This window comes from Notamacropus eugenii, chromosome 2, assembly GCF_028372415.1.
Source record: "Notamacropus eugenii isolate mMacEug1 chromosome 2, mMacEug1.pri_v2, whole genome shotgun sequence".
Classification (NCBI taxonomy): Eukaryota; Metazoa; Chordata; class Mammalia; order Diprotodontia; family Macropodidae; genus Notamacropus; species Notamacropus eugenii.
In genome coordinates, this window is record NC_092873.1 from 101,582,382 (window position 1) to 101,595,457 (window position 13,076).

The 13,076-nt window shown below is 37.8% G+C and overlaps 1 long non-coding RNA gene across 1 annotated transcript in view; it reads right to left on the reverse strand.

Moving 5' to 3' along the window:
• Positions 1-419: 419 nt before the first annotated feature.
• The window catches only part of LOC140526118 (uncharacterized), a 310,915-nt gene continuing 298,258 nt past the window's right edge, over positions 420-13,076 (reverse strand). Inside the window, exon 4 of the long non-coding RNA XR_011974249.1 lies at positions 420-631. This is a non-coding gene — a long non-coding RNA (uncharacterized lncRNA). The remainder of the gene's footprint in view (positions 632-13,076) is intronic.

Genomic DNA, 13,076 nt, shown 5'->3' on the forward strand with positions numbered 1-13,076 from the left:
ACTGTGTTAAAAATGAAAAATTAAAAAAAAGAAATTTAATTTTCTTATTTTATAGATGAAAAAATTCAAGCCCAGTGTGGTCAAGTGACCTGCCCAAAGTCATTTGCCTGGACATCACAGAGAACTAGAATTAGAACCCAGTTCTCCTGACTCCTAATCCAGGGTTACATTCAGCATACCAAGCTACATTTTTGTAGCTCATCCTTCTAACTATCTGTCTGGCTATTTCTCTGTCCCAGAAACCAAAAGGCATAGAAGGCATCTTCATTTCCTGACTCCTCCTTGCTGCTTACTGTCACATGTAGTTGGTAGGAATGGGTTCTGCAGGATGAGGGGTTCCTGGGGTAGCTGGTAGATCACACATTGGTATATTCCAGAGTTCTGCTTCTGGACTCTTGTAATTGTGAAATTCATCATAGAGTAGGGAGGTTTGTCTGAAAACAGATAAACTTGTCAGTCTGAACCTGGTTTAATTCTCCTTTCATGTTACTCATTAGTACCAGGGTCTCCAGTTGGCCATCACTCCCTAATCTTTGCCAGGCCTTCAGGACATTGGAATACTTCTTAATGTTGCAGGCACAATTCAGAGTTGCATCTTGTCCCTCTACTGTACACAAGGGACCTTGTCATCCTGGGGGAAAAAAGAATTTGAGTCAGAGAGAAAAAAATTGAGTCACTTGCCTCCTTCCCTCTATTTCCATCCTCTAATTCATTTCAAAGATGTAAAAAAAACTGAGAGATATGAAAAGACTTAAGATAATAAAAGCGGCAGGGCTTGGATCCTGGACCAGATCTCTCTGATACCCTCAACCCAGGGCAACAAACCTGAGCTCTCTTGACTCACATATCCCTTATTAGAACCAATCCAAAAAAACTTTTGATATTTAGCATCAGTTTTGCCAACTAGCTTGTTTGGTCTTCATATTTAGTTCATTATTTTTCAATGCATAGTCACAAATGTCAGAGTATATGATGAGGGTAAGAGAATCTGTAAGGTGTAAGAAGATTGGAAAGGTAAGGGATAGGAAATGAACTTTGAACATCATTATGAGCTTTCAACACCAAGCAGAATGTTTTTATATTTGAGATTTATATTTGACCCTGGTAGTAATAGAGACCTACTAACATTCATTAAGTAGTAAGGGTAGGGGATGGCATAGTCAGAAGATCACTTGACAGCTGAATGAAGGATAGACTGGAATGAAAGATTTGGAGTGATCAAAAGGCTACCACAACAGTCCAGGTGTGGGGTGATGAGGGTTTTGAACATAGAGGTGGAAGTATCATAGGAAAGAAGGGCACATATGCAAGAGGCAAAATTCAAATAAAAACCAACAGTCCTTAACAACCAGTGGTTGGTTGTTGTCCTTCGTTCTTGAAGAGGACCAAAAAGACATCACCATGATGAAGTTAAATTTCAGTGTGTCCAACTGTGACTGATCAAACCAATATGAACTTGGACTGCTCTACCACAGGTTGGGCAGAGAAAGTCCGTGTGAATATTTGGGGTGGATACTCCAAATTTGCACATCCTACATTTACTTTGTGCTTTCTCAATTCTACTTTGCTCATAGAGCACAGCAGATGTGGGTATGCCGTGTTGAGTGGTTCTGTGCCAGTGTCTCCCATGTCACACAGTCAAATCCAAAGTTCTTGACAGAGACCTTGAGTGTGTCCTTGTATTGCTTCTTCTGACCACCATGTGATTGCCTGCCCCATGTGAGTTCTCCATAAAGTAGTCTTTTTGGCAAGAGTACATTTTGCATTAGAACAATGTGGCCAGTCCATCGGAGTTGCACTCTCTGAAGCATTGTTTAAATGCTTGGCAGTTCAACTCAAGGGAGGACTTCAGTGTCTGGTACCTTATCCTGCCAGGTGATCCTCAAAATCTTCCAAAGACAGTTCAAATGGAAACTATTCAGTTTCCTGGCATGGCGCTGGTAGACTGTCCATGTTTCACAGGCATACAAAAATGAGGCCAGCACAATGGCTCTGTAGACGTTCAGTTTGGTAGTCAAATACCTCTTCTCTCCCAAAATTTTCTTCAGAGCTTCCCAAAAACTGAACTAGCTCTGGCAATGCACACATTAACCTCATTGTCAATGTGTACATCCTTGGAAAGTACGCTACCAAAGTAAGGGAACTTATCCACAGCATTCAAAACATATCCATTTGTTATAACCGATGGTTCCACATATGGATGATGTGGTGGTGGCTGATGGAGCACCTGTGTTTTCTTGGTGTTAATTATTAGGGCAAAATTAGCACAGGCAGCAGAGAATTGATGCAGACTTTGTTGCATCTCAGCTTCAGAGGCTGTGTTGAGTGCACAATCATCTGCAAACAAAAAATCATGCACCAACACTCTCTCCACTTTGGTCTTGGCTTGCAGCCTTTTTAAATTGAAGAACTTTCCATCAGTATGGTAGTTGACTTTGATGCCATGTTCATCTTCATTGAAAGTATTAGACAACATGACTGAAAACATCATGCTAAAAAGCATGGGAGCAAGCACACAGCTCTGTTTCACTCCATTGGTGACTAGGAAGGCATGAGAGCATTGTCCGCTATCCAGAACCTGGGCAAACATTATGAAACTGATATACAATACTGATGAACTTCTCTGGGCAACCAAACCATAAGCTCTCATGACTAACAGCATCAAAGGCTTTCGTCAGATCTACAAACATTGTGTACAGACCTCTGTTCTGCTCCTGGCATTTCTCCTAGAGTTGTTGGGCAGCAAACAGCATATCAACTGTTCCTTGGCCCTTTCTGAAGTCACACTAGTTCTTAGGCATATTATCATCCTTCAGGTGAAGGAGCAGTCTATTAAGGATGACTCTAGCAAGAATTCTGCCAGCAATGACTAAGAGAGAGACACCCCCCCCCCCCCCGGGATTGTCACAGGACAATTTATTCTCTTTCCTTTTATAGAGATGGATAATGGAGGCATCCTTGAACTCCTGGAGGATAACCTCCTCCTGCCATATAATCTGGAAAATTTCAGTCAGCTTTTGTGTGAGTAATGTTCTCCCTACCTTGTAAATATCAGCTGGAATAGAATCAGCACCAGGTGCTTTGCCACATGAAATGATTTTAATGGCCCTCAAAACCTCTTCTTCAGTTGGAATTTCAGCTAAGGAGGGATTGACTTCAATCTGAGGTAAATGGTCAGTGGCCTCAGCATTGATTGATGATGGTCTGTTGAGAACACTATGGAAGTGTTCAGTCCATCTCTCTAGGATCATGTCCTTATCACTAATCAATGTGGTTCCATCAACACTGAGTAGTTGTGATGCACCATGAGTTTTTGGTCCATAAATAGCTTTCAGGGAATCATAAAAGCGCTTTGGATTGTTACTATCAGCATAAAACTGAATTTCATTTGCCTTGTTACCAAGTCAGGAATCCTGTATCTCTCTATGTTTTGCTTGTACTTTGCTTTTGATGGAATTAAATGCTGCCCCCTTAGAGGTGGATAAACTATCCAGGGGGTATATCCTGTGGAGTTCTTGTTTTTTGCTTAGCAGCTTCTGAATTTCCCCATCATTTTGATCAAACCAGTCTTAGTTTTTGTGAGTGTTCTGACCCAGATGAGCAAATGCAGTGCTGTACACCAAATCTCTAAAAGCTGCCCACTTCTTTTCTGCTCCACTGTTGCCAACTATGTGTTGACTCAACTTTCCCTCCAAGTTAGTAACAAACTGTTCACTCTTAGAGAAGAGCTTTAATTTGTATCAGCAATTAAAGAGAGAGTGAATACAGGAGGTATTGAACTTGGATGACTGGGAATGGTACCAGATAATGGTACCCTCAACATAAGTATTATGGAAAAAAGATGTTTCTTTTTAGATATGTTGAGTTTAGGAGGATATGCATTTTGAGACCCCTAACATGCAATTACAAATGAGAACCTGGGGATCAACAGAGAGGCTAAAATTATATATGTAGATTTGAGAAGCATCAGTAGGGAAATAATAATTGAATCCATTGGAGCTTATGAAATCATCTAGGAAAATAGTACAGAAGAAAATGAGAGCCCAGGACAGAGTCCTGAGGGGCCCTTCATAGTTATTATGTGTGTCTTGGATCAAGATCCAGCAAAAGAGACTGAGAAGACCTAGTCAGATAGATAGAAGGAAAACAAAGAATGTTATCAAGGAGAAGGAGGAGGGTGGCAATGTGAAAAGCTGTAGAGAGTTCAAGAAAGGTGACAATTGAGAAAAGATCACATTTTGGCAATTAAGTAATCTTTGGAGAGATCAGTTTCAGTTGAATGGTGAAATGGGAAACTAACACTGTAGAGAGTTTTTTAAAGAGCATAAGGGAAGCAAACGCATTATAGATAGCCTTTTTGAAGAGTTTAACCACAAAAATGAGAACTCAGAAAGACCCTAACTTAAAAGGGTCAATGTCTCCCACTGCATTCTGGGTCATTTCCAGTTGTCCCTGACTGATGCCTGGTCACTGAACCCAGATGGCTCTGGAGAAGAAAGTGAGGGTAGTGATCTTGCACAGCACTCCCTTACTCAAATCAAAGTCAATTGCAAGTCATGTCATCATCTCCCTGATGTCATGGTCCTCTTAGAGAACAAAGGACAAGCCACATACAATCACAAAAGAGAAGACAGATACAGGACAATATCTAATGTAAATGAATAGATCAAGTGAGTTTTTCAAAGCTATGGACAATATGGGCATATCTGTAGGTAGGTGAGAAGCAACCAGTAGTACATGGGGAGAGACTGAACATAAGTAATAGAATGGGGACAATCTATTGGAGAGGATGAGAAGGAATGGTATCACTTGTATATGTAGAGGGACAAAGAAAAGAATCACATGAGACAGGAAAGTAGCAGAAGACATCTAAATAACGTAAGATGAGTAGGAGGGGGAAAAAGCGAACTCTCAGAGAATGGCCTCAATTTTCTCAGTAAAATAAGAGACAAGTTTCTCAGCTGAAAAGGGAAAGAGAGGGGGAGTTGTAGGAGGCCTGAGGAGGATGAAAGAATTTGGAAGAGCTACTATGGGAAGTGATTCCGATGTTATTTTCAATTGGTCAGTGGCACCCAACCCTACATGACCCCATGAACTTTGTCCATGGAGTTTTCTGGGCAAAGATACTGTAGTGGTTTGCCATTTCCTTTTCTAGTGAGTCTCCATTTTACAGATGAAAAATTGAAGAAAATAAGGTTTAAATGACTTTCTGAGGGTCAAATAGCTAGCGTCTGAGGTCACATTTGAACTCAGATCTTCCTGAATCTAGGCCCAGTGCTGTATCCACTACACCGCCTAGTTACTCCATGGGCAGGTAATTAGGGAGGTATGAAAGAATTGCTTTGCATTAATAAGGGCCCAATTGAGTTCATGTTACATTAATTTGTAGTGTACTCAGTCAACTTGATTTCATGATTTTCTCTAGCTTTGTTCATCAACATATATATAGAAATGGAAGAAGTGAATGGTGAGAATAATCCAAGGTTGAGGCATGGCAGGGCAAGATCAATGATATGATACAGGGGAAAAGGTTTCAATATGGCAATGAAGAGTCAGATTGGTTCACCAAAGGGTCACGATGGGAAAGAGAGGAGATTATAGCTATTGTAGAAGTGATGGGCTGAGAAAGATCTGAGGGACAGAGGGATTGGAAGTTAAGATGTAGTTAAAGAATAGTGTTTGAGGTTGTAAGGCAGAGAGAGAAGTGGAATGAGAATAGAAGGATCATGGGTATAACTATTTTTGTGTGTGTGGATGAGGTGGGGCAGAGGAGCATGTAAAAAAAAAAATGAGTAAGTTGAGGAACTATGAGGTTAGAATGTTTAAGGTTGTATCAATATGTATGCTGAAGTACCCTAGTATGAGAGTACAGCTAAGGAGGAAAGACTAAGCCAGACACTGAACTCATTGAAGAAAGATTGGGAGAAGTCCTGAAAATTAGTAGACCACAGCTACACCACATCCCATTCAACATGTTCCAAGCTTGTTTGTCTTTTGGTTTTCCCTGAAACCAACTCCTTCTCTTCACTTCCTCATTTCTGTCAATTACACCATTTAAGTAATAGTTATCCAGCCTCAAAACCTTTGAGTCATATGTAGTTCAATCTCATTCTCTTATGTCCTGACTCCTACTGATTCTGCTAGTGACTTCAGAATTTATTTCTTACTTTCTATTCTCAATGTCATTGCCTCAATTTTGTCCTTACTATTTCTTTTTCAAAATTCTCAACATTGTCCAAGTTTTGAGGACAAAAATTCACTATTTGACAAAAACTTCTGGGAAAACTGGAAAGCAGTTTGGCAAAAACTAGGTGAAAACCAACATATTTCATAACATATGTCAAGATCCTTGGGTATTTAATTTAGACATAAATGATGATAGCATAAGCAAATTAGGTGACAGTTTACTTGTCAGATCTATGGATAAGGGAAGAATTTATGATGAAACAAGAGATTACAGGATATAAAATGGATAATTTTGATTGCATTAAATTGAAAAAAAGGTTTTATATAAACAAAATCAATACAACCAAGATTAAAAGGAAAGCAGAAAATTGGGAAGAGGCAGGATTTACACCAAGTTTCTCTGGTAAAGGCCTCATTTCTCAAATATATAGAAAACTGAGTCAAATGTATATGAATCATCCCAAGTTATTTCCCAGTTCATAAATAGACAAAGAATATGAATAGGCAGTTTTCAAATGAAGATATCAAATCTATCTACAATCATATAAAAATGTTTTAAATTACTATTGATTCGAGAAATGAACATTAAAACAACTCTGAGGTACTACCTCATACCTAGCTGACTAGCTAGTATGTCAAAAAAGGAAATTGGCAAATGTTGGAGGAGATGTGAGAAAATTGGGACATTAATACTTTATTGGTGGAGTGTGAATTGATCCAACCATTTTGGAGAGCAATTTGGAACTATGATCAAAGGGCTATAAAACTGTGCACACCCTTTGACCCAGTGATACCACTACTAGGTCTGTATCCCAAAGAGATTTCAAAAGAAAAAGGGGAAAAGACATATATATAAAAATATTTTTGGTAGTTCTTTTTGTGGTGGCAAAGAATTGGAAATTGAGGGGATACCCATGAATTCAGGAATGATTTATAAGTCGTGGTGTATGATTGTGATGGTATACTATTGTGCTATAAGAAATGACAAGCAGGATGCTTTCAGAAAAACCTGGAAAGACTTACATTAACTGATACAAAGTGAAGGGAGAAGAACCCGGAAGACACTGTACACAATAACAGCAACATTGTAAAATGATTAACTGTAAATGACTTAGTTTTTCTCAGCAATACAATGATCTAAGACAATTCTGTACAACTCATGATGAAAAATGCTCTCCATATGCAGAGAAAGAACTATAGAGTCTGAATGCAGATCAAAGAATACTATTTTCTTTTTTGGTTGGTTGTTTTTTTCTTTCTTGTGGTTTTTCCCTTTTGTTCTGATACTTCTTTCACAATAACACTAATGTGGAAATATGTTTAATATGATTGTACGTTATAGCCTATATCAGATTGCTTGGAAAGATCACCGGGTCTAGAGTCAAAAAAAACCTGAGTTTAAATCTGCTGTGTGACCCTGGAAAAGTCACTTAATTTTTGTCTGCCTCTTTCCTTAACTATAAAGTGGGGATAATAATATCCACCTCCCATGGTTTTTGTAGGGATAAAATGAGGTAATATTTGTAAAGCACTTAGCACAATATCTGGCACATAGTAGGCATTTAGTAAGTACTGGTTTCCTTCCTTCCATGCTAGTAGTTAAACAATCAGCTCTCTAGGAGAAAAAAAAGGACACATAATACATTTTTAACCTGCATTATTGACATTTTCTTCATTACTTTCATAAGTCTAAAAATCAACAGAACAATAAATCACACCCTGATTTGTAGCATTTGTCGATTTCCAAGATGTAAATGCCCACAATGAAAATTTAACAGTTGGTTCTCAAAAGCAAATTCAAGACAGCTCTAATACACTACTGACTACGTCACATACCATTTGTTTTACTTTCATTAGCTAAATATAGTATATAAAGTGAAGAGATAAGAGATATGACTCTTGACAGAGACATATGAATTCATCATTTTGACAAAGTTATGAAATAAATTATGAGATTTTTTTCAACCTTAGACTGAACAAGATGAGATAGAATCTTGGCCAAGGCACTAAGAGTCTAGCTAGTCTATTCCTCCCAAAACAGTGGGATAAACAGATGACTCATATTCGAAGCCACAGGTATTCTAATAAGGTCCTGGCATGTTTAAGAGCCAAGTAGGAAGTCTACATTCACATAGGTAGAGAGACCCTGGTCAGATGGTAAGTATCTTGATCTCAGAGCACCACCTGGTGGTAAATACAAAAATTACACTCTGACTCGACCACCCACCCACCTCTCCACTGTAGTACCCACGTAAAGCAGATGCTCCTAAGGAGATGAGAATCCCTGTATCTATATAATGAAAAGGATTGTCTTGTGTGACTTTAAGGATGAACAAAGTAACAGTTGAACTTTTGTCCTTTTTCTGGTTCAACCATGTTAATGACTTTCTGAAGAAAAAGGCAGGGGCAGATTTAGAGGTTCAGCTATGGCATGGTGGATAGAATACCAGACTCAGGCAATCCTGAGGATTTAAATTCAAGTCTCAATTCTGACACTTATTAGGTATGTAAGCCTAGCACCTTGTATAGTATGTAAGTGTGTGTGTGTGTGTGTGTGTGTGTGTGTGTGTGTATACTGACTTAAATTGAATTGAAGAAAGCCCAATGTATGCTCTTAAGTCCTCAAATTTCTTGCCCAGTACTTCATAATTCCTAGGAACTTTTTCTAGGTTCCTTCTTCTGGTATCATTTCTTGTCATGTAAATTGACTGAAGTGAGCATTAATTTCTGGTTTAGAAATTCCTAGAAGATTTTCTTTCACTTCCCAAGCACATGTCCCAGAAAAACAGAAGCCACTCTAATATTTAGAGGCACTATGTAATGGGAGGTAAAACTGTATTCAGAGCCAGAAAATTCCATGGGTCAGAATCCTTGTTCTACTACTGTGTCATCTTGGCCAAGTTACCTAACCAATCTGGACCTCATTTTAATCTGTATGGAAGATATATGTGAGTGGTTTTGTAATATCTAAAGATGACTGGTTTACAGATCACATATATAGATCTGATCTGTAATCTGGCCCACTTTTGCAGAGAGTAGGAGGATGGTCATGTTGACCACCTATTTGGAGTAACTGGAGATCAAAGTACCAAAGATCCTGACCTTTGGATAGAAAATGAACAGTATAACCAATGGAATGTGAAAGGTACTTTTTGTTGTAATTTGGCTTTGAATAGACATAAGGATATTGTGCACATTAATAAAATACACTTTTGTATGTCTGAAGATGAATTACAGAAAAAAACAGAAACACTTGTGCTTCGTAGCAGAAGTGGTAGTCATCCTGGACCCTGAACATAAGGAAAAGTTGATCTTATCCTCAATTAAATCCCTGCTAATTAATGCAGAAACACTACTGTAAAGATACTATCAAGAAAAAGAATTATTGCTTGCTATAATTTCATACTACCTGGGCATAAGTACATTATGCGCATGAAAAAGAATTAGTATTTGGTTCAGAGAAAGCCAATGCCAACAAAACCAGTCTCGAAAACTGAGACCATGTGAATTCACATTTCTTTCCAAAGAATGAGACAAGATTACAAAATTTGGAGGAGTTTTTCTTGGTAGGGATTAGGAATGAAAATTTTGTTTTTCAGGAAGAACTTGAGAAACTTGTGAATCACTTGGAAGTTGTGACATGTGAGATACTAGAATTTTAAAAAAAACCTGAAAATTAAGGGCACAGGGTGGACAGGTGGCACAGTGGATAGAGCACTGGAGTCAGGAGGACCTGCGTTTAAATGTGACTTCAAACACTTACTAGCTGTGTGACCCTGGACAAGTCACTTAACCCCAATTTCAAGAAAGAAAGAAAGAAAGAAAGAAAGAAAGAAAGAAAGAAAGAAAGAAAGAAAGGAAGGAAGGAAGGAAGGAAGGAAGGAAGGAAGGAAGGAAGGAAGGAAGGAAGGAAGGAAGGAAGGAAGGAAGGAAGGAAGGAAAAGAAAGGAGGAAGGAAGGAAGAAAGAAAGAAGGGAGGGAGGGAAGTAGGGAGGGAGGGAGGAAGGAAGAAAGGAAGGAAGAAAAAAATTAAGAACACAAAAGTAATAATGTAACCAGGAATCCAAGTGATACATCAAAAGAAACTGCTCTGCTGAAACAGAAACCAAAGACTACTGAAAATGAGTGTGTCTGAGAACTAACAAAAAATACACTGCTGTGATTCAGAAAAAAGTTTCAGAACTAAAGACTCCCATTCAAATGATCATGACTTAATTGCCCATTGGGCCCAGTCAGAGGTTCAGGGAATTCCACCACTAGCATCTCAGTGAAATCTAAGGAAATTTAAGAGGAATAAAAGTTCAAAAGATGATGAGGAAAGATTACATTTAAAAAATACGCCATTTGACCCGGAGAATTCAGCCGTCAAGAGAGAACAGATTATACCAGTGGGGAAGATAATATGCAACCTAAGTTGTCCATAAGCATCACATAATATTGATAACAAAATATCTAGAAATTTAGAAACTGAGATAAAGATATAGGAATGATCAATCAGTTGTTAGACTTGCATACAAAGGAGAAATAACCAACTGTACATGACATGGAAAAGGAGAGGGACTTATCCACATACAAATAACTAGGTTGTATAGTTAGACTGCTAGGCTGAGAGTCAGGAAGATGAGTTCAAATTCAGCCTCAGACCCTGTGTAAGTCACTTAATTTCTTGTTTGCTTCACTTGCTCCTTTTGTAAAATGGAGTTAATAATAGCACCTACCTCCCAGAATTGTTTTAAGGATCAACTGAAATAAAAATTGCAAAGTGTTTAGTACAGTACCTGGCTCATACTAGTAACTATTTAAATGTCTGCTACTATTATTATTATCCATTGTAAAAAAGTTATTTGTTGTCCTTAAATTAGAGATGCCTGTAGCTTTCTCTTAAGGATTACCTCAACCCAGATGTCTTAAGTCAAATAGACTTCTTTAACAGTTGTAAAAGTGTTATAAAGTATTATTATGGTATAGTATTATAAAAGTATTCTTCTTTCTTGTCCTTGAACAGGAGTTTCTAGGCCAGGTAATGGAAAGAACATTGAACTTGAAACTAGGAAGACAAATTCGAATCTGCCCTCAGACACTTACTAGCTGGGCAGATCACTTAACTTCTCTGTTCCTCAGTTTCCTCATCTACAAGAAAGGGATAAAATAATAGCACCTTTCTTCCCAGAGTGGTTGTGAGGATCCAATGAAATATATAACTTGCTGTGTGAACCTTAAAGCTCTATATAAGTGCTAATATTTCAATAAAAAACACTGCCAATTGCAATCCAAATATTACCCCAGAAATCCACAATTCATTTTCTCTCTTGAATGATTCTCATTTCCTCTACGTCAGCTCTCCAATAAAAGGTTTTACTTATCTGTTCTAAATTGCTACTAAATGCTTTTCATTGGTTATGTACTCTAAAAAGGTCTGAAATGTTATGAAAACCCAATCTGCACCCCCAGAAGCTAAAACACCTACTCTTTGAGCAAATGGTCATCTTTGGTGTGCTGGTAAATTTCCTTTCCTTTCAGTTTGGTTATTGACTTTATTTGATAACTAATCATTCAGCCCTTCTGATGAGTGAGATGCTCCCCAGGCCTTCACGAAACCCAGGCTGAAAAATTTGAAAATGTAATTACTAATAGCCAAATGTCGTCCTATAACAACAAATAGAGATATGTATTCGAATGTGCTTATATTTTATTTTTGCCATTTTTGTCATTTTAATTAGCTTATGAAATGTTGATGTGTACATTTATTATTGTTGTTATATATTTATACATAATTTTACATGTTAATTATGTATGTAGTGGTTTATTTGCTTATGTAAATTATGTATGTATTGATATTGATTGTTATACAGGGAAAAGTTAGCTTTGCCTTCATATTGATCATCGATGAGCCTTGGCAACAGCTTAGGTATTGCGGGTGAAAGATAGTGAGGAACAGAGGATGACAGTTTGCAAACCTAAGAAACTGAGAAGGTGGTATTTCTGTCTATAGTAAGAGGAAAGTTAGGAGAAAAGGTGGGTTTGGGGGAAAAATAATGAGTTCAGTTTTGAACATGTTGAATTTAATATGTCTACATGTAGTTTGAGATATCTGAGAAGTGGTTGGAGATGTGAGACGAGAGAGTAACACTAAGAAAATTTTTTTAAAAATCATATATACACTTGAATGTATATATACTTTGGAATGATTTAAAAAATAATAAAATTATTATTACCAAATTATTAGGAGAAATTTGGGAGGTTGAGACTTTTTAAATAAAAGGCCAGTTTTTAGTTTAAAAAAAATTTTTTTAAATAAAGGAGGTTCTCATATATATCATTGAACTACAACTTCCATAGCAAGAAGAGAATAACAGAAGGGAAAGAGAAGACAGAAACAGCTGGAAAAGAGGACTGTGAGAACTGAATTGCACAGCTGGCAGATTGGGAAAATTGTTGAGTCAGAGCTGCGGAAGTGGAAATCAATTAAGAGATGATTCAGTCCCTGTGATTCTGGAGGGTAGGAGAGAACTGGTGTCGTTGGTCAATAGTTCAAATACTGTTGGTAAAGCTTGTATCAAGAGCTTGTTGCTCTCTGCTGCCACTTCTGGCCTAAGAAGGAAAAGCATAAGGGGTGTTCCGGGGCTTCATAAACCTGAGAAGAGAAAGGAATTGTATTCTGATTGGACAGCACAGCATCCCCGTGAGTGAGTAAGTGGTTGGACTGGTCCAGAGATAACCAATTTGATGGTTTTGTCAGTTTTCTGTTTTAAAGAGAACTACTATTCACAGTAAGAACGAATACTTTCTAAACTCCCTTTTAAGGGTGATAATTAATTAAGAAGATCAACAGTCAAGTAATGAGCAGAGAAGTAATTTCTTATACGGAAAATGTTCCCGAATGGAACGAT